Here is a 23104-nt window from a genome sequence, read left to right on the forward strand (position 1 = left end):
GTGCGAGGCTCGGGGCCGTGGGGTCTCGAGCGGCGAGGACGGCCGGTTGAGTCGTGGCCGGCGCGGGGTCGACGATCGAGCGGATCTCGAAGTCGTGGGTCACGGAGCGGTGAGATTTGATGCGGCGGTGGCGAACGAAGGCTCGAGACCTGCAGATGCATCGATCGGGCGTGAGGCGGAGGGGCGGTCGCCGATGCAGTGGAGGGAGACGACGGTGTGGCTCTGGGTCACCATCGGCCCGCGCGGCGAGGCCGACCTCGCGCTCGGGCCGGGCGAGCTCAATCTCGCCCAGTCCGGCGAGGCCGAGCTCGCCCAACGGCGGCGATGCCGGCGTCGCCGGGGGCCGGCGAGCCTCGCCGTGGCTAGGGGCGAGGCCGCCGGCCAAAAGAATAAAAAAAAGAAAAAGAAAAAAGAAAAAAAGGAAAATTAAATAAGAAAAATAAGAAAGAAAATAGAAAATAAAAATAAAAATATTAAAAATTAAAAGAAATAAAAATATTATACAAACTTACCAAACGTGTTTCTATTCTTTTTATATTTGAACAGATTTATAAACGCGTTTTTTTGTTAAAAAATTGTTCCTGGAATAGAAACACTTTTTTTTTATTTGTGTTCCTTAAACAATTTTTAAACAGAAACGTTTACCAAACGCACCCTAAGTAAAAAGAGAGGAAGAAATGGAGGAAAAAATAGAGAGAAGAAGAGGAAGAAACGAATCCTAAAAGCCAACAAGGGGTGCTTCATTTCTGTGTTACTGAAACCATATATCTATTGCAATATATTTACATTGGATATAAATTATACATTACCATGATGCCCTTATGTATGTAAAAAGAAATAAAACCTAGAAAATAAAACCAACACCACTCAAGTAATGTAACACTCCCCTTAAACTAGAGGATATAGGTCACTCATACCCAACTTGGGCGACTAGTAACAAAGATAGGACAAAATAACACTTTAATAAACATATCAACCAATTAATCTCTAGAATTTTAGGATTTTCTCTTATTTAAATGAAATTTAGTCTACATGAAATGCTATGCAATGTTACGCCAAAATGCCTAACTAAAATGACATGTAACATGCAACGTATCATGCGATCTATATGTCACGTCATGATCTAATGACAATGTAATTATCCTAATATGTCACACACTCAAATGATGACCTAATTCTAAGTTACACACGCATGATATTTTTTATTTCTTCTTTTCCTTTTTTTGTAGTATTGGAAATTAAAATTGCCTAATAATTGAACATGCAATTAATGAAAAGAAAATCTAACATCCTCAATTAATGTTTTTGGTGTTTTTATTTCAAAAATTCGGAATAAATAAAATGCCTAATCTAAATATGCTAATTATCCTAAAACAAGCAATATTCTAACATGAACCTAATCTAACTCAAATATATATATATATATATATATATATATATGGGTTTTTCTTTTACGGAAATAAAATCGATTCAAACAATATGACGGCAAATCAGACAAGATATGATTGATATCCACCAAATAAATTGATTAATCGTATTTCGCACATGAGATCGGATTGGCCAATTTTAACAAAATCTTGAGCGTGAGATCAGATTAGCGATTTTTTCGTGCGATTGCGAGTCATATTTTGAGCGTGAAATCGGACTGTCACATTGTGAAATTAGAAAGATTTCCCAATTTATAAGGCTACTCGAGATTATGGATATTATAGCATATCGGGAATTTCAATCATGTGCATTGATGAATATTTCAAATAAGGAAACGGAATTTTCAGAAATCAAAGTAGATAAAATTTTCACCTAATTCAAATATTGGCTTCCGAATTCCGATCCTCAAACGGCTACTCGCGACGCAATGTGGTGGTGCTCAGCGAGGCTCACAGGATGGCTACTCGCCAGGGGGCTTTGCGTGTGGCTCCTTGATGATTGCTCGATTCAACGATATGCGCGTAAACCTCGAGAAGCAATTTGCAAAACGATAACTTTTGTTGTTGTAGCAATAGCAAGGCTTACCCGAGAGACCTAGAGAACCACAATGGGGAGATGCTCCAAATTTCAATAAAATAAGCGTGCGAAATCCTCCCTCCTTTCAATGTATACGTCCTCCTTTATTGAAAGAACGTATGCCCTTCTCTTGCCCAGATCTTAGTGACTCGGATGCTTGCTGAATTTTGACCGAGCTCAATCACCTCACTGGAATTCGTTGGCAACGCAAGTATTGGTGCAAATCGTCTAGGCGCGACGAAACAAACCCAAGGATCGGGCTCATTGGGATGGGTGACATGAGCAGTGGCTACTGGCGTTGTGGTAGCAACGAGGTCGTGGCCAGGAAACAACCAGCTCGGTTCACGGATGTGGGCAGCAGCGATGGCGGCGTTCGGGTAATAGTCGGAACAGCAACTACGAGGGGCGGAGTTGCAGTGACGTCATCGATGAAGGGGCTGCGGTGGCATCATCAAGCGGTCGAGTAATAACTCAACAGGGTGGCAGCTCGTTGACAATGTATCGCAGACGATGAAAGCACCGCGGCAGAAGTGTTGGCATGGGTCTTGGCCAAGAAGACTCGCGCTCTTTCCTCTCTCACGTGTCTCTGTCTCTCTCGTATCAAGAATGCCCCTTTTTTGTCCTGTAACGGGTCCATTTATAGTGAAAGGGTGTAAACCATCGAGGAAAGAATGCATATTTTGTTTCCTTCTGTGCATGCTTTGAAATATATTCTATTTCCTTTCCTCTTCCTCATTGACCGAATGCCTTCTTTGCAGGGATATATCTTTTTTTGCAAATCCATGTGCCCATAGTGTAGAACGTGCCCAACATTCCCTTCTCATGCTGATCTTCCGAATTTCCATATGCTTGTATCTTTCCACATAGGGCCATGCATGATGAATATTCTCCATTGATTTTATTTCTTTAACCCAAATACTGGCCCACAAATTGATCGAGTATTGCCAAAAATTCAAGATTGTAATAGACTTTTCCTAGATTCCGAACTTTGCAAAGATGAGCTCACAATATCTCCTTCCTAAGCTTGTCCTCACCGAATATATGAAAGATTCACCGAATATTGGAAGAATAATATAAATCTTTTCCAAAATATATCGAATTGCCAACTTGTAAAATTGTAGCTCATCCACCGCCGATCAAATGCAAAAGTGATAAACAAATAGATAAATGCAACTAAAATTATATGCTATGCAATTTTAATTCTATTTTTTAGGGGTTAAAAATTAATCCCTAATTTTCTATGCAATAAATGGATGACCGGGTCGCCAAAATTTAGGTGTCAACAGCAGACTACGCCATGACGTTGCTTCCTTAAAGATGACCTTTTAATTGCACCTTTTTTTATTACTGTTGGCACGGTGATTTTTGAACTCGACAAGGACTGCCCAATCAACCATGCAACGAGGGGACCTAAGACAAGAAACGTGCATGCATGCATTGACTATGGGAGTCTCCGGAGACAATTATACGTTCCTACCAACACTAAGAATCCGATCTCCATGATTGGCAATTTGCTTTTGCATGGGAAAATTGTCCAAAAAATTCTAAATTTATTACACTTTTATCAATTTAGTCATAGATCTTTTAATTTGTAAATTGAGTTCTAAACATTTTTACTTCTTACCAATTCAGCTATAAACCTTTTCATTTTTTGCCAATTAAACCATCCGGCCAATTTTGACCAGAAATTACTAACATGAATAGCCGATGCTGACGTGGTACTTTTTTAATAATATTTTTTATAATAATATTTTGAATATTTTATTTATTTATTTATTGCAACCTCGCCTTGTGGCTAGCAAGAGTTGGCCGGCAACTCTTGTCTGCCTGGATCCAAAAACCCAAAAAATAAAGCAAAAAAAAAAAAAAAAAAAAAAAGGAGAAAAAATCATCTAGAATGGAAGTAAAGCTTTTGTCCAACTCTTCATGTGAGAGCAAGAATGAAAGAGTGAGAGAAAAATCTAAAAGTGAGAGATAGAGAGGGAGACAATCTCATGTCTTCCTCGAATGTAGGGATATTCCATTTAGAATGAAGTAGTAAAGCTTTTGTCCAACTCTTCTTACCTAATTTTTTTCTTCTAGTGACAATAGTCTTTTCCGTTGCTCTAAGTTTGCTATGACCACGTCTCAGATTTAGATTATTATACAGTTTATTGAAGGCGGAGTCCAAATTCCATGATTCTTAGAAACTTCAGCAGCTCATGAAGTTGTCCAAAAAATAATTAGATTCATTTTTTTTTGGGACAAATCTTTTTTCCCCTCTTTCTTTTGACTTCAATTGTAACAAATTACTTTCTTTTTAAAAATAGTTTGGCCACCAAGACGATAATGTGGAGGCCAATGAAATACCTGCAAGTCCTACAAATTGGTTAAGTCCAATTCTCTGGTCCTGACTTGATATAGTTTGCGCGCCATTGGTGGTATCATATATGTTGAACATAAATAATGGAAAAAGTTATCCTATTAAAGTTGTTACAAATATATATATATATATCATATATGTCGAGTTTGGGATCTAATGTCAATGGACAGAATAATAATATCTTAAGACTTTTCAGGACAATAATTGAATTGTACAACCGTGGAAACTGAAATATTTGGCATCATGGTCTATCCCGTTCATTAATGGGTGCTTGTACATTAGCATATCTAAGTCTCTATCGATGTTGACAAGTGTTTCACCAAGTCAAGCTAACATGTAACCATGGAATTATAGAAGGGGAGATGGGGGGTTTCGATGGGATAGATTAATCCCACGCCCAAGTCGAGAGTGAAAGTTAGAATAAGAGTAATGTAAGACTGATAAAAAAAAAAAACTATACAACGCTCTTTTTTAGATAAAATTACCAAAGCAAGTTCTATATCGATTGTATTTGTATCAATTAAGTCGTAAAATTTTCAATTATACCTATTCAATCCTAAATTTTTTGACAATTGCCAACATAATCCATCCGGCCCTCGCCTCTAGTCGGCCATGGTTACTAGCAGAGGAAGAAGGAAAAAGAAAATGAAAGAAAAGAAAATTAAAAATTAAAAAATGTGGATTTTTTTAAATTGCAAAAATTATCTATGTGAGCACCAACTATGTCACACGTAGGATGGCCAGTGGGCACGACTAATATTCATATCAACAATTTCCTATCAAAATTAGCCAATGAATTTAATTGGCAAAATTTGAAAATATTTAGGACTCAATTGATAAAGTTGAAAAGTTTATGATTAAATTAACAGTGGTGCTATAGATTTATGATTTTTTTTTAAAAATAAATTTTCCATCTTTCTTGAGCTGCTCATAGACTTGTCCACACAACAATTAACACTACCACAAAAATTATATATATACAAACACACATGACTGTCTTTGTTTTTGGCTTCTAGAGAAGTCCAATAATTTTTAAACTCAAATATTTAAAAAATTATAAAAAGATTATATGAGAACTATTGTGGCAAATGAAAGGTTTCAAGTGCTTGTAATTTTTTTTTTAAAAAGTCCAATTATGTGCATAAATATTGAAAGAAACTTTTAACTGTTTAAATAGTCATCACATTGGCTCGAAAGAGGTTGAAAGTTTTCCAATTATAGTGGGACGAGTTATGGAATCGTAGCGAGTTCCCTAGTTGCCAAGGGGTTTTGACTGAAATTTTGTACTTTGACTTTGCTTTGGCCTAACATGCCTCTTTTATCTCCGTTCCATGTTATAAACGTGGACACCAACCACAGAAAAATCAAGGCACGTAAAACAAAAGTTGACTTAGACCAAATAATAATGGTTCCACGGACCACGTCATGCACAAGACCTAAGCAAAACATAATCTTCTATGCATGTCTAATCAGATTAATGTCGAGTCGTTGAGGGTTGTTTTAATACTGTCAATCAACGCAGTTATATTCAACACGCAAGTTTCAGAGCTTTGAAAATTCCAGGTTAACTTTAAGTAATGGATTCTAAGCACGGAATCTCATCACTTACCTTGAAATCTTCCTTGACTACAAGAAACCATGTAGATTGGAACAATTTTCTGTTGTATGTTTCAATAGTCTTGAAATTTCGAAAGCTATTATTTTTTTAACGATTTTCGACCGTCATCAATTTGTAACCATTTTTATCTGCCATTACTTTATTACAGTTTTATACTTCTAACGGGGTTGGAGTAAATCTCTTAATTAGACAAATAAGAAAATAGTCAAATCTCAATCACCTCTCCTTTTGAGCTTCTAATTAAAGATAAGAGATTTCTCAAGCCCTAATTAGTCAACTGGACCATTAGAGATACATTTAAAATATTATATGATTCTATATATTATTATATGGTTATGTATATTTCCTTTGATTGATCTTGATTTGTTACTTTAGATAGTTGTTATATAAAGCCTATAAATAAGCTCATGTATTCTTTATTTATTTTTTTGGTGGGTCGTGTTGTCTTTATTTGATGTTCTACAGAATATTACATCTTTCAGTCATTATGATTCTCAACTTGGATGAAAAAAATCAACTCCTCAAAAGTAGAACCTAGTCAGTTTACTTGCCTAGCCGCCTGAAACGTTATTAGTAGACTACACTATGACGTCGCTTCCCTAAAGGTGATTCGATTTTTGACCTTTTAATTACTGTTTTTTTGGTCGAAAACCTTTTAATTGCACCTTTTTATTACTGTTGGCACGGTGATTTTTGAACTCGACAAGGACTGCCCAATCAACCATGCAACGAGGGGACAATTTCTACGATGAGAAACACGCATGCATGCATTGACTATGGGAGTCTCCGGAGACAATTATTCGTTCCTGCCAACACTAAGGACCCGACCTCCATGATTTGGCAATTTGCTTTTGCGTTCATAATCTAGAACGCATAATTTATGCTAAAGAGCTTCTTTAAATTTTCGATGTCCCTCTTTTCTTTTTGTGATAGAAAACTTTCCACGTGGATGTTTTATCGTGTTCAAAAGAAATGTCAATCTTTCAGATCTACATCATGTTTCCATGAAAGTCTTTACACATTGCATTGCGAACATATCAGTACATGCGTTAATGCAGCTGAGAGTCGATTCGGACACCAATGAGAGTAAGTGCGGGCTGGGTTGAAGATCTCCATTCAACCGGTGAATGCGTCAAATGCGGGAAAATTATCATATTAGGTAGATAGAATATGATTTTTGGCATATAAATAATATGAGTCGAAACGTATACTATGACCCATCTTAAATTTTGAGACCCATGTTCTCCCTTAAGTCTAATCATGGAAACCCATGACCCACACGTATTTAAATTCTCTATTCCTTTGTTTTCCAATTCGATTTACATGTTTTTGATCTTGATATTTTCTAACTTTATTTTGATCTTAAATGCACATGCCATCACCTAATGAGAGGAGCACGGATTAAAAGACAATGTGAATAGATGAGATCCGCCACTTATTTTGAAAAAAATCATTTTTATGCTTTGTCAATTTCTTGACATTAACTCCTTTCCAATCTCTAAACCTTCCAATGTCCTATTAAAAAGTCTAAACCATTCAATGCTTTTCCATAGCGATATTGATCGTTAGTATTCATTTGAAAGCCTACCCCTTTCTTGAGTCATGGAAAAATTACCTCTATAGCTTGCCACCTATTTTATCTTAAATTAAAATTTAAGTTCATTTTTTTCATAGTGACACGCAATTATTAAACTGATGATAGTTATAAAATTGACAATAAAAACCTTTCCAAATATCACTATTTAAATAAATTTTCACTAACGATTACATCTATAGTCATAAATCAAACCTAAACCTAAGTGATTTAAGAAATATAGCCAAATGGAAAAATAAATCATCTTACCTTATAGTGATGGCCCGCTCATTGAACGCGGTCCGATTTGCATTCTCTGACCCAACCAAGTTGCAAAAGCTAACCAACGGTCAATGTCAACTCGGTATCGACTTCACTTAGTTCCCAAAATTCAGTCCCTTGCATTGCATAAAACGAACCATTTTTACTAAATTTTTATTGCAGAGTTGAGAGAGAGAGAGAGATGAGGAATGGCATGACATTGAACTGTCAGATTCTATTTATTAATTCGATAATAAAGTAAAAAGAGTAACTACTAGAAGTAATGGTCCACGAGATACAGGTACTTGTCGGATTCCACTTAAAGCACCCCTTCTTTTTTGTTCTTTTTCAATTAGTTACTTAGGGCGCGTTTGGTAATGCTTTTTTTGGAACAATTTTTTATCAGAAATGAATTTTTTTTGTTTCTATTTCCGGGAACAATTTTAATATAAGAACGCACTTGGTAACTGCACAAAATTTATATTCTGGGAAGAAATGCGTTTAGTAAAATTGTATAATTTTGTTGTTTCTTTTAATTTTTAATATTTGTATTATATTTTTCCTTTTTTTTTTCTTTTTTTTTTTATTTTTTTCTTCTCTCTCCTTCTTCCTCTTTTGTGGCCGGTCGCCGACTAGCTGGGGGCGAGGTAAAATTATATAAGTTTCTTTTAAGCCTTGTCGAGGCCAAGGCGAGGGCTGGCGAGCTCGCCGGAGGCTCGCCTAGCCCCCGCGAGGCTTAGACTCGCCAGATTTAGGCGAGGCCAAGCCTTGTCGGTGGCCTCGCAAGCATCACGAGGCTCGACCTCGCCTAGGCTTAGCATCAGGCGAGGTCGAGCCTCGCCGGTGGCTCGCGAGCCGAGCCTCCATGCCTTGCCCAGCCATGGCGAGACTCGGGTCAACGAGCCTCACCATGGCTCGGCATCTCCGGGGGCCAGCAACGCTCCGGCGAGGTCGCCGGCCCTCATCTAATCAGTCGCCGATGCCGGCCATGGCCAAGGCCAGCGACTGGCCAAAAGGAAGAAGAAGAAAAAAAAAAAACAGAGAGAAAAATATATTCTAGAAATTGTTTTACGGAATAAAAACTATTTTTCTACTTTTTTTTTTCCAAATTTTATCGGGGAAATTTTTTTGTTCTTGAGAACAAAAATTTTTAAACAAGTTTTATTCTTTTTCGTTCCCCAGAACAAAAGAACAAAAATAGTTGTTGGGACAGAAACAGATTTTAACAAACAGGCCCTTAGGATACAAGATTTGGTTTCCAATTTTAGTGGAAGTCTGCCGGTTTAGAAATCAGGATTTACGAAGTTGCAGCAGATCTGCTGTTTTGCTTTGCTGGGTTGTAATTGTAATAGCGGCAGCGAATCACCCACCTTTGAAGTGGACACTTCAATTTTCGTTGTGGGATGTTAAGTGTCAACTTCATCAATATTCACTCGGCCCCCACCTCTCAGATCTCAGGCGGAGCAGACGAACCCATTAAGCTTTCGGTTTCGGTTTCAACTTGTTTGATTCTTTTGACATTAACCTAAGGTCGTTTTGGGCATTGACTCATAATATAGAACCATTGATGGAATGGAAGTAGTCCACTGATGAGGTATGATGAGGTAGTAATCCAACATTTGCAAGAAACAGTGACTAGACATGCAAGTTTCTCCAGAGAAATTTTGCGGGTAGACATACAAGTTTCTCTTTCATCATTTCTCAAAGATGGGAAAGATGAAATTGGCCGACCATCATCCACACTAAAGACAAAAAATTGGCATCTGCTAAGAGAAATTCTTGAGTAGCAACATATAACAGGCCGAGCTCATGAACAAAACACATCCAGAGCAAGAAGGTGCCACTTCGCACATCTCGCCATTCAAACAAATGAAAAGCTTCCATAATAGATTCCCTCCCTTGCAGTGGCCAACACATCGTTATTGTGTGAAGAGGAAAAAGTTGCAACATTGTCTCTCTTTGAATAACAAAATGGAAAGAGATAGCACGAATACAAACACCAAACCACAAGCCATTGTCTTTAGGCTTTCCCCACTAATTAGTTCACAATACCCAATTACTGCACTGCATAACACTCATTGTTTTGTTTATATTACCTATACCTTCAGTTCCAAATGTGAATGAAAGAGAAACTTCGAAGCAACATTTAAGGGTTCTGCTGCAAGGATTACCCAATGAAGCCCTAGTTCTTTCAAAAATAATTTACTTAGAACACAACAAACCATTTCTTACTCTCTCTTGTGCCAGTAATCAGTATCCAGAAGTACCGGATAGAGATCATTACCAGATGCAGACAAAGCGGTTCCAGTTCATGGCCCTTCAATAGACATACTCTTGCTGATATTCTCACCAACTGCCTGATGTTCATCACCTCTAAAATGCTTCCTCATGGCCTCAATTTTCTCCTGAGTCATGATAGCGCCCGCAGAGTCCAGCACTGGAACAGCAACCTTGCCTTCAAGCATGCTAACCACAGATGACATTGGCGGCCTGAGTGCTGGAGTCACATTAGTACACATCAAAGCTACCTTTATCAATGCCAGCGCCTCCTCTTTGTTAAAGTGAGAACCAAGCCTCGGATCAACTAGTTCTATCAAATTCTCTCCCTCCTTCAGAAAGTGTGCCTAGATACAGAAATGTAAAGTGAAGGTATTTCCCTTTCAAGCTTCAGGTATTGATCAGTTGCAAAATATGCTCTAAATACTGAAACAGGAAGAAGTATATTATCTCCCTTGATAATTACGCGGCAAATGCAGTTGATAAGCACCTGCTAGTTCTAGGGTATAAATGGATAAAAAGAATCGAATGAGTCAATACAGATCCAACATGATTTTTTTTACCGATTTTAAATAAAAGATACTAGACTACAACATCACTTACTAATGGTTAACCGGTTGCCAAGAAATCACCTACACCGCTTTAAAATCGCCAGCTATTGTCAAGTTTTATCAGCACAAATTATTTGTCAGTGTCATTACATGAAACGGCAGACTCGTCTTTCAATGTTCTTGATTATGCAACTCAGGCGACAATCAGATTTAACAAGGACTAATAATGATTGTTTGCTCTAATGATTGCTCACTCAAAGCAAAACAAAATCTAACTTAAGGAGTCAATTATATGAATGTGAAAAAAGTTATACCTCAATCGAAAGTATATGGATATTCTGGTCAAGACATGGTCTTGAAAACTTTTTAATTTAACAGTAATTGCCAAAATTCAATAGTAGTCGAAGGACTTGTTTGGCGCTAATGAAACTACAGGGAGTATGAATGTCAAGCATAAAAACATAAAGACTAAAACTGAACTTTCGAGATCCACCCTAAATTATGGGGTCAACTTCCCCAAATTTCAAGGAATAGAATTTTCTTCATTCCAAAAAAAAAAAAAAAAAAAAAAAAGAATCTACATGAAAATTCAGAGTAGACCAACATGATAAGAAGAATCGGATTAATTTGAAATAACAAATTGCACTTAACAGCATGACAATTTGTTAAGCAAGTTTCAATAGCTGTTAACTGTGAAACTCCTTTGCAACCATTGAAAGTGCATGTGAGGATTTAAATACGGATATGATCATAATTGAAATGATAGAGTTGATTACCCAATCGAGTAGATTAAAGCATTCCTCAGTTCTTTGGGAGCTAGTGTTGCTCCGGCCATTAACAACTTCTAAGGCAACAATGCCAAAACTATAGATGTCGGCTTTGTCAGTGAGGTAACCATGCATTGCGTACTCCGGTGCCATATATCCACTGCACAACAAGAAAAGAGCTTGTGTTTGCAACAAGGTAACTGCCTTAAATAGCACATACTTAATATTCCTAAAATTCAAAAGAAAGAGTCATTCCTAAATGTGATGCTATGGTCTAAAGAGTAGAGGAAAAAAACAAATGCATCCTAATATATTCTAATATCATTTACCGAGAATATTTCAGGAAAAAAAAAAGATCATTGTTGTTCTTTATAAATTTTTTTTTGGTTTGAAATATAAGTATCATTTATAAGATGACGTACATGAGCTTAAGGGCATTTCCCAGCATTACAAAGATATCTAAGAACGTGCAAAAATGGAGTGAGGGAATCTCCATATAGTACCCAATATTACATTTATTTGGGAAGGCCTAAAGTTTTTGTAATGTGAAGCTCGCCCTGTAACAAGTTTACGAATTTTAGCCACGATGATGGGGACATCATTTGACTTGTTTTGGAAATGTCTATAGTTACATTTATAGTTCTTTTTGTTGAATGAACGTTAGAGTTAGTAGAATGAACTTACAATTTTATCTTTTCCCTAATTAATCACATTCCTTTCAAAAACAAGTTGACTTTTCACACGCATTAATGCAAACATCTAAAATATGTGAACATGCTTATCTATGTTTTTCCATGTGCATACAATAGAAACATGGATGAATTTGCTATAATCCTAAGTTATATTCAAATTAACAATTACATAAGTCAATATCAGAGTATCATTACTTAATGGTAGAGTATGACACAATTTACATTTTTTTCCTAATTAATGTAAAGAGTGGTGGGACAGTCATAAAGCTTTGTGGTTAAGCTGAATTTGTTGAGCACCATGCTTTGGGATGATGTGAATCCACCACAAAGCTCCATTCAACTCACTTTTCTTAAATCAGAATATATGTTTCTATTCCATGCTTTTATGTTGTCACTGGCTCCTACTTAGGTTAACAGGAACAAAAAGCAAGAAACTTACTAAGTTCCAGCAATCTTGGTGCTAATATGTGTTTTGTCCTCCTCATCAAGCTTTGCTAAACCAAAATCTGATATTTTAGGGTTGAGATCCTTATCCAGTAAAACATTAGTAGCCTTAATGTCTCTATGCACAATCTTCAGCCTTGACTCTTCATGAAGATATGCCAATCCCCTGGCAATACCCACGCATATCTTGTGTCTTGTCCACCAATCCAACTTTAACTGAAATTCTTCAGGACCTTCAATTGTATCAGAAGACATCAAAGCTGCTTTACTGCCATGTCATTAACTGAAGTCAATGAAGCACAATGTGATATCAAATTACCAAATAAAGCGCGAGCAAGACTGTTATTTTCCATGTACTCGTAAACCAGCAAAAGTTGATTTCCTTCAATGCAGCATCCATAGAGTTTCACAAGATGTGGATGCTGAAGAGCAGAAATCGTCCCAATCTCAGTCAGGAACTCATTATTTCCTTGTTGTGATTTGGATGAAAGCTGCTTCACTGCTATAGTGGTGCCATCTGACAGAAAACCCTGCAATTCAACTTTGGCATCAGATCTATGTTGTGAAAATTGAGTTACATTGAATGCTGCTTTCTACATATCTTCTCTCTTGGGAATTGGGGAATTTGGTTAGCCAATTTTCCAGCATACCTTGTATACAGAACCAAAACCACCTTCTCCTATCTTATTGGCAGTGTCAAAATTGTTTGTGGCAGCTTTAATCTGTCGCAAGGTAAATAAACCAATTTGCAACGCTAGACCCTTCAAATCTGCAACACGTTTTGGAACTTCTATGAATTTGGAAAAGTCAACAGTTAAAGTATGTAATCCACTATCTAACAAAGACGTATCAATTCCTTCTCAATATTCCAGAAAACCTTTTTGTGACGTTTTGGTCTGAGCAAGTTCAGTAAAGAATAGCTTAGCATCTTGAAAATTATTTTCTAGGAAAGTCTGGCATCAGTTGGCAGTATGTATTTTTGAAAAGTAAAATGAGATTGTCCCCAGGGTATTTAATAGTGAAGGAAAATAAAATCATACAGAGAACCCCTTGGAAACGTAGGGTATGGTTTGTATGTTTTAATTTCTCATGCACGTGAAGTTCTGGCAGCTATTTTTGGTGTCTTGAAAAGTAGACTTTGTGTGTATACACACACACACACATCTGAGAAACAATCTACCGTCTCTCCCTATAACTATCTATTCCTTCATTTTTCGGATTTCTAAATAAAAATTTAGTTCGTTAAGCAAACCAAATGGTTCTATGACACTTTAGCTGTATATCGCCTAATAATAATCTTTGGCTTTTTGCATCGAATCAAATTCCCTATGGAATGCACAAATGTCATGCATCAACAGTTTTATGGGAACTGTAAATCTAGATGGAGCATTAATGATCCATTGTCACTTTTCCGTCGAATCACACAGGAAAGTTCCCCAACCAGGAAAGAAGAAGAAGAAGAAGAAGAAGTATCATGTGCCAACAGTTTGACAGGACAACTGTGCAATTTAGCTGAAATATAAATGAAGCAATGTGACTATCCTCCCTCTCCACCAGAATACGGAAGGGGGAAAATGTATTCAGAGTGCATAACATTCTCATATTTCTTGACAAATACACGTGGACTAAATAGCGGAGATTCCAGGTAAGCAACTACCTTGTGCCATTTTATCTTTACGTCCAAGGCATCCTCTCCACCAAAGGATAACCAGGATAAGGAAAACTACAAAAACTATAGCAGCCAGAATCCCAGCCACTGTGCCAGCAGATATGCTGGCCGGGGGATCAAAGCCTGCAATGAAGAAAGAACAAACAAATATTTAACCAAAACTGTTCAGTTAAATGGGGTAGACGTAAATGCAGAAAAATATCTGTAGCTTCTCGTTGAACACAAAGAAATTGATGGAGAACACAATAATTGAGAATTAAGAGGACATAAAACCGCCCAGAGTACTCCACAGAAACTATCAGATAAATGAGCATGGGAAGATATCATCTATGGAACATGTAATACAAAATACAAAGGGAAAAAGAAAAACAAAAACAAAAAAAATTCTACTCTTCATTCTCAAGGCTGTACTGTATTATACAGGCACAGTGGTCGTAATCCATAGCGGAAAAGTGAACAAGGCTATCAATTCGTAGTCAAATGGAAGGATTAAAGATACATAGAGAAAACACGCTCAGATAGAAAGAACACAAAGCAACCTATAACCAATTTTCAACTCTAAGAGAATAATAATAGACCCTGGTCAGCTATTGTGCGTAATTGACTTGATCTATAGTGACATATGCCAATGGCCTGAATCCAACAGTAGGCATTTGCAACCAAACCAAGTAACTGAATAGCCTATTGATGACTTCTGGTGCAAGAAAAAATATAGGTATTCCTTTCAACATGAATAAGAGTAACTTTCTCAACAGAGAAGCACCAAGTGAAACATGGAAGCATCCATCTGCGTACCAGGGTAGACGGAGATAGCAGATATAAGAGGACCATAGACTCCTCCGTCAGGTATAGCAGTGGTTCCTTTCCCAGCCCAATAGAAGCGTATCTCCAGAGTGCCCTTGGTCACAATGGCAGCAAAATTTCTCATGACCTCCTTTCCAACTCCACCTGCTTCAATCTCAATGTTGAAATCTTTCCACACCAATTTCCCCTGAAATAATATTTCATCTGATTCAAGTTGAGTTTCTCCACACTGAACAAGGTAAAACTTTAGTCTCCATAGAATGTACAAATTGTGAAAAAATCATGATTTGCAAGTACGAGATATTTGGATAAACTTCCCAACCATAACATATTGAACGCTTTATGTGCTTTATATATTAGAACCAGCACTCCATAATGCTCCGAGTTTACCTGTATATAAATATTAAAAGCTCTCCTTCCAAGGCTTTTATAACTTTTGTTGCCTGTGAACATTATCTCCGCAAAATGAAGGGTTACATTGTAGGGCCCATCCATCAGACAAAAACCGTAATAAGTTAGAGAGATGGCAGAACGTCGTGCTACCATGTAAAGTTGGGCATTATTCGTGGACAGTGTGGATGTGTTTTTAACTTTATAGTTAACTTTAGCGATATAGTCACTGGCGAAGTAACTAGTGCTACTGTAGGCCCAGTAATCACTCCTGAAGAAACTTGAAGGTGTAGCCTCCTGTGAGTCATCTTCGTATGTGGTGCCCCTTACTTTTGCTTTGCTCCCACCGCAATTTATGAAGAGGTTATACCGAGCTGGATGGAGTAAAGAAGCAGCCACAGAGAAAATTCAGTTTCTTCTATTTGTTAATATGGAGTGGACTTTCCAGACACACTAAATAAGCTAGCATTCACTCATTGGAAAATTACATAGAAACTCCCAAGTTATGAGCAACCCATTATTTCATGCAGGTAGCTTTTGAAATTATTAGGGTAATTATGCATCAACCATCAAAGATCGACACAATAGCCAAGAGGAGAGTTGACAAGGAGATAAATTTGATGAGAAATTACACAGAGAGTAAGATGCAATATTAGAATCTGATGATAATGATAGGATATGTCAGAATAATTTAAATATAAAATCACGCAGTCATCTAACAGTTTAAGCTTTTAAAACAGTTGGCTGTGATCTTATAAAATTTCATATGGTATCAGAGACGGATTTCATGAGTTCAAACCTTTCGAAGCCTCATTTGCCTCCCTAATTAAATATGCCCACACTTCATCTAATAGTTTAAACATTTAGAACAGTTAGCTGTGGTCCCACAAAATTTCATAGGATATACAGCACGTCAATTTACTTTTTATACAACAATGACTCTGCAGCATATTAACTTACTTTTTGCACAACGTTGACTCTGCAAACATGAGACAAGTCCACTTGTGGCAGAACATGAGGTTCTGAGCAAGTCAGCAAAGATTTTACTGTTATAATCATCATCATTCTTAATGAAGTTCGATGCTAAGTACATAAACAATAAAAATGCGGGTCCTTGGAAATCCAAGTCTCTCGTTGAAAAGTTAATCGCAAACATACGCATTCTCAACCTCGGAGCTTGCGAACAAGTTGCTGTAGAGAAAAGACAAAATCAACATTCAGCAGAGAAATGGAAATATTATACACAAACAGGATATAAGTTACTCAATAAGTGCACATTTGGGGGGAGCCCTGGACTGACTGAAGGAAGTAGGACATACACAGATCCTTCTTGACATTCTGAGCCTCCAGCAGTGAAGTTGTTGTATGATAAATCACTACACAGAGAAACAGTCAACCATTTCCAAAATCTCATCAATTTGAAGAATACACTGAAAGTCATTCCATCAAATGATTTTTTTTTTTTTTTCAATAATTCCATCAAATGATTAGTATGTACAAAAATGCAGATAAGTTGCAAAAAATGGACAGGTAAGGCAAGATGAAAGGCGAAAACATCACAAGATGATGAAATTGATATTTTATTCCTACTGAAAATATCTTATCTTAGAATATGAAAAGGAGAAAGACTAACTGAAGTAAACGGAGACTTTAAAAACTATTTATAGTGTATAAAAACATTTTTACTCAGTAACAGTACCACAATCATGATGTCTAAGGCAAAAAGGCTTTTAATAAAACTGTGATTCCGCCTACTACTATGTCACATCTTGTAATAAGAAATTATCCAGACCACATTTATCTGTTTAAACTACCTCAAGAGCTTCATTCCTACACCCATAAGATAATATCAACTTCTCCTAAGTACACTCATTTTGGTTGTAGAGTTTCTCAAATACACAAACCCATAAAAACATTGTTATCAGCAAGAAATGGCCCAAGCAACTAATCATATACTGCAGGTGATACGTTAGACAAACTTTCAAAGAGGATTAATAGGAGCTAAAAATTTTCCAAACATAACTTTAATCATTCCAATAGGTCTGAAAATGATCTACAGCTGGGAATGGCTTTTTGTATAGGGGAAAATGGAGCTAACTAGGCACTTCCAAGAAAATCCACTTTATATTCTTTCATGCATATCATACAGTTCAGCCTCTTTTGTTACATACATCCATCCAATTAACAGATCCCAACGAGGAGAAAGGTACTTATGATGTTTCCATTTATCTCCAAAGGCTACTAACCATAAAGATGCAAGATGTGAATGCATAATTGCTTGGTACAGAGCAAGATTAGCCAGATAAAGCTAGAAGCAAATTCATGATTAAACAAGATATTTTCTTCAGGCAGTGAAGCTTACACATTTTTCCTTTTGCACCAGGATCCAATCAGGGACTGCTCCAGTCAACTGGTTTCCAGTTAGATACCTAAACAAGATTATTTGAATGAGTCAGCTCCTCATGTACTTTATACACTCTAACTGAAAATTATTTAAGACTTATACCTCAAAAACGCATTATTTAGCAGATTATTAGCATTTGTTTATTAGTGGTTTAGAGAAAAATCAGTTTAAGTCATGATAACAATATAGAGCTTTCAGCTAGAGATGAAAGATTAAGGAAATCAATGACAGAGGAAAACCCTGATCCCTGCAAAACTTGGAGCGCCTGGAGAAAGATTACCATAACAGTAGTACACAAAGCTGGACTAGTGAAGGGTACCTCCAAATTAGCTTATCAACTATTTCCTCGTGATGATGTTTTTGTCCTTCTAAGACATAAAATAAATAATTAAGGAAGATGTGCCATTGTCAAGCTTCAATCGTTGGGCAGAAAGATGAAAACCAATGTTAAACAGTCCAAGAAGCTTAGGACTATAGTTTCTCATCATTCTCAAAACTAGGGTTAAGATACCAAGGTCCTCCACAGACCTTCTAAATAGCACTTAAGAGCTGCACTCACCAAACTTCTAGAGCCATTGTTGTGGAAAGAACCAAGTAGAGAGCCTAAGGACTTTTGCTATATTTAATCTCCTATACATCATAAAATAGGCACACAAGACATGCATTGAGTACAGAAACATACAACTGTCAAATGCTAAAGTATCACTGATCCATTTAACTCTTCCAGCGTAAACAAGTAACTTTTTGAAACTTGTGAATCAGGCGAAGAAATGATCAAAAGGGCTGCTCTTTAAGCAACAGAATATCAACGATCTACGCCTGCTCCATGACTAAAGTCCCACCAAAATAATTACTTGACAATAATCATAAATTCTTAACTCAATTCATTACAAAATTTGGATGGTGAAGTAATAAGCATTCACGACCTGAGGACTTTGAGAGTTAAAAAATGAATATGTTATCATGGTCTAAGTTCTATTGATAGCTCAACTACTTTATGGTAAAAGTTGCCTGTAGCTTGACCACTAGAAAACTTGAGACTTTAGATTCTTCTACAAAATACGAAAAGAAGCCTAAGTTCAGCATCGAAGTACTTACATATATTCTACTTTTTCCAGGCTGCTGTAGGATCTAGGGATTTTGCCACTCAGTTTGTTGAAGCTGAGGTCTCTGCAAAGCAAGTTTATGTGAATATATATTGAGAAGATACTTTTAACTGACTCCCTCAGGACACTCTTTGAGCATACTTCAGACGATTGTACAAACACAGACAACATCAATGAACATACAAAGTCCAGTTCAGATGTTTAGACATACAGGTCAACTGTCTAGTGCCTAAGCTTTCTACTAGACATTCATCTCCAGAGGCATTCATTGCCTAAATCCAAGTTTCAAGTTGGTCACATGCTATAAGTATACAAAACTGCTGTAAATCAAATTTACAAAATGGAAATTTCAATTTATATAACTAGAAAAGCTATTTGGGCACTAAATTGAGTGCATCCCGAGGAATGCACCATATTATAGTTCAGATTGGGAGATTTCACTAATCTAATAGGACCGAAACTAAAGCTAATCATAATTTGTTGAAAACATCTCCTTCACAATATATTATTTATGAATAAAGGGATGCCGACTCAATACTAGGGTGCTTAGAAAAGGAAATATCAGCTTCAGTGAATAAAAAAATAAAGAACAAAATGAGGATTTCAAAAAACAGGTTAGGGAATAGAGTATGTGATAAGCCTGCAGCAGAACCACAGAAATTTGGTCATTCAAGAATGTCAGAAAAACAAAAAATTAAAGCTCCATTTGTTTCGTGGAAAATGTAACGTTTTTAGAAAATGTTTTCCATGAAGTTATTTTTTTAGGAAAATGAAAATATTCCGGTGCTTGATTGAAATCCTAAAAATACCTGGAAAATATTTTCCATCGTTTAGTATGGAAAATTTAATTTGATTTTCTAGGAAAAAATTGCCAAAAAATTCGAATTTTTTAATTTATTTTTTAATCCTTTTCTTTTAACTTCTTCCTCGGCTGGTTGTCAGCTATGGCGATGGGCCACGGGATAAAAAAATATTTTTATAAGAACAAACATTTCATTAACTAAGGATCCAAACTTGAGCACCAAGGACCTGCACACATGGCCTTCACGGACTCAACCTAAGTGCTGGGGACTAGAGCTTGAGTGTCAAAGACCCAAGCACTGCTTTTATGTACTTGGGGTCAGGTAATGGGGCATTGGGCCTAGGCACCAGGGCTTCGGGCCCAGCCTCGATGGACTAGGCCCAGCCACTGAAGACCTAGTCCTGAACACCGAGGACCAAGAACCAGGCGTTGGGGTTCCTGTGTCCAAGTAAAGAGTTGTGGGTCCAAGCACCGATACCACCTCATAGTTTGGAAAATGTTTTCCGACTTTTTCAAAAGAGGAAATCATTTCCTAAATTTAAACATAGATCTTTCATTGACTCGGAAAACATTTTCCATTAACTCATTTTCCTAAACAAACCAAACGCTGGAAAATCAGGAAAATGTTTTTCGTGAAACAAACAAAGCCATGACAGAATGGCAAAATGTTGCTGTTAAAAGTAGCGTTTATTAAATCTTACAGAGATGACCACATGAACAAGAAGAATTGACTTGTATAGAGATGCATTTGAAGCCATGCTCTCGTTTGAACTATGAATGTTATGTCTGACAAGTGTACAACAGTCAAGCATAAAACTCCAGCTAGATATTGTAGGGCTGAGATTCGAGAATGTAAACCACCGGAAGGAAAGTTTCCAGACAATCAACCACTAGAAGCCTCCATTTTGCATTAATGCTCTTAAGAAGTTAAGATAACATATCAAAGCAAAAGTAAATTAGACGAAATGGGAAACCACAACCAAGGTAAGAATTCTTGCTGGAAAAGTGAAAACAAAGAGTGTTAGAATATTTAAATAACAAACCACGCTTTCATCTAATAGCTTGAGTTTTTAGAACAGTTGACAATAGTTCCACAAATTCTCACAGAGAGAAAAAGTCCATATACTTTTGTGCGAAACTGTATATTCTACAGCAGAGGCCACAATCACCAAGAGTTTAAATGCCACATCATTCACAATTCAGCAATATCAATAGAAAATATCAAAACACCATTGAAGTCAGTAAGGGACCTTCAAGCCATCTTAAATGGGTTCTTTAACTGCAACCAATAGTCAACCAAAAACTAGTAGAAATTTCACTCCTTAAGGGTAAAATTATTTATTCTGCTTGGAATAGCCAAAGGGAAAAGCCGCTTTCTACTCACAATATATTTAGACTTGTCATATTTGCTAGATAACCAGGTAGCTCTCCCATGAGATTGCAGCTCCTCAGAATCCTATAAGAAAATAACACCGATATTGTCACATTGCTAAGACGATTTGGCTCTTTTGCATAAAGTAAACTATCTGTGAAGGAGCATCGATCTCACAGTGTTTCAATATTTGTACTGTTAAGTTGTGGAACACGAGACTCGGGTCCATCGAGGTCACTTATTCTCCTGCATATCAAAATCAAATAGGAGCTTTATTTGATTGATAACATCTTAAAGAAAGAGAGATCAGATCGAAATGCCAAAATTCCATACTGACAAGTCTTTCAATTGCTCCAAAAGTGCGATCCCAGAGGGAATCGGCCCTTGCAATCCACTTCCTTGAATAACCCTGATGATACAATTCATAGATGGAATTGTCTTGGGGGTATATCTATAGAGACCGACTTAAAAGGGGAAGAAGCATTAAGCCTTACAGTGTTCTGAGATTTGTCAAGTTCTGAATAAAATCGGGTATCTTTCCTGTGAACTGATTATCACCAAGTCGCCTACAGTGCATTAAACAACATGATTCATATGAAGGAGAAAGAATAGAAATGGCTAAATATTAGCTGAGTTTGTGGATACTGGAAACTAACAGGTCATATAATTCTGTTAAGTTAACAAATGTTTGAGGCAGCTCCCCCGTGAAATTATTTGACGTAAGCCTCCTGAAACAAGAAAAACCCATGACAACGCATTGGTTAATAGAACCTGAATGCTGTATCTCTCAACAGATCACGCTAATGGATAAAATTCCCTCGCCAGATACAAAATCATCAGTGAATAAAAACTCGATGCCTAACACAGAAATTTGCATCAAGAGACTCACAATAAAGTTAACCCGGACAAGTTCCCGAGCTCTGGAGGAAGAGGTCCAGAAAGCCAATTGCTTTCGACGAATCTGAGCGGAATATGAAAGTTAAAATCTCGAAACATCAATCAAATTTAAAACAGCGAAGAGGCCAAAGGCGAGCGTCGGGATGAGTGGTCACTCACAATCGCTGAAGTGAGGATATGTTCCCCAACTCCTTCGGGATTGGACCAGTCAATCGGTTTCCGACTACAGAACTGCACCCACATCATCGCGTTTCCCCCAATCAAACAATAGAACATACACTCGTGAGAGAGAGAGAGAGAGAGAGAGAGAGAGAGAGAGAGAGAGAGAGAGAGAGCATACATCAAATTCAAGTTCGTAGAGGAGCCCCATTCTTTAGGAATTGTGCCGTTCAGGTAGTTGCGGGAGACATCACTGTTTATAGAGAGAGAGGATGAAGAAGAAGAAGATCGAAAATGGAGAAAGGGGAAATGGAGAAAGAGAGTGCTTACAATTCCTTGAGGAAAGGCAATCTGAACAGTCGAGGCGGAAGGGTGCCGGCAAGAGATTGCTTCTGAAGAACTCTGTTTTCGCAACGACACGAAGGCTTTATTCTAGCTTTACTTGAAAACTAGGCATCAAAATGATGTTACAAAATGGCTTTATTACATCTATTGATATGTATACATAAATCTCAATTGATTCTAAATGAAAAAATTCTTCAAAAATTGCCTAAAAAAAGAAGGTTTTGTTTAAAGCAAATGAATATATAGCTAATGTGAAAAGCACGCATCACTCAAAATACAGCCCTACCATGCATTAGTATGAATAACATATGTAATAAGGAGAGAATAGCATTAAAATTCTGAAACTACCCTTACGATTAAAGTTAGAGGGAATATAACTCTCATCACTTTGATATTTAATCATGATCTTTGAGTTTGACATTCCCATTAATCACTAAAAATATAATTTATATAATTAAATGCTAAGCATATAATATGTGATTGTATTGATTAAACTTATAAAAATTTGTATAATCATACCATGAACAATTAATATTATGCTCATAATTACTTCATGAGTAATTTTAATATGATAAGTGATTACGTATTGTTGCTACATTTCGACCAA

At 36.9% G+C, this 23104-nt stretch overlaps 1 pseudogene; it reads right to left on the bottom strand.

The window, feature by feature from the left end:
- LOC104428828 overlaps positions 1-21906 on the bottom strand; it is an 83628-nt pseudogene extending 61722 nt beyond the window's left edge.
- Between the last annotated feature and the right edge of the window lie 1198 nt (positions 21907-23104).

This window comes from Eucalyptus grandis, chromosome 11 (genome assembly GCF_016545825.1).
Source record: "Eucalyptus grandis isolate ANBG69807.140 chromosome 11, ASM1654582v1, whole genome shotgun sequence".
Classification (NCBI taxonomy): Eukaryota; Viridiplantae; Streptophyta; class Magnoliopsida; order Myrtales; family Myrtaceae; genus Eucalyptus; species Eucalyptus grandis.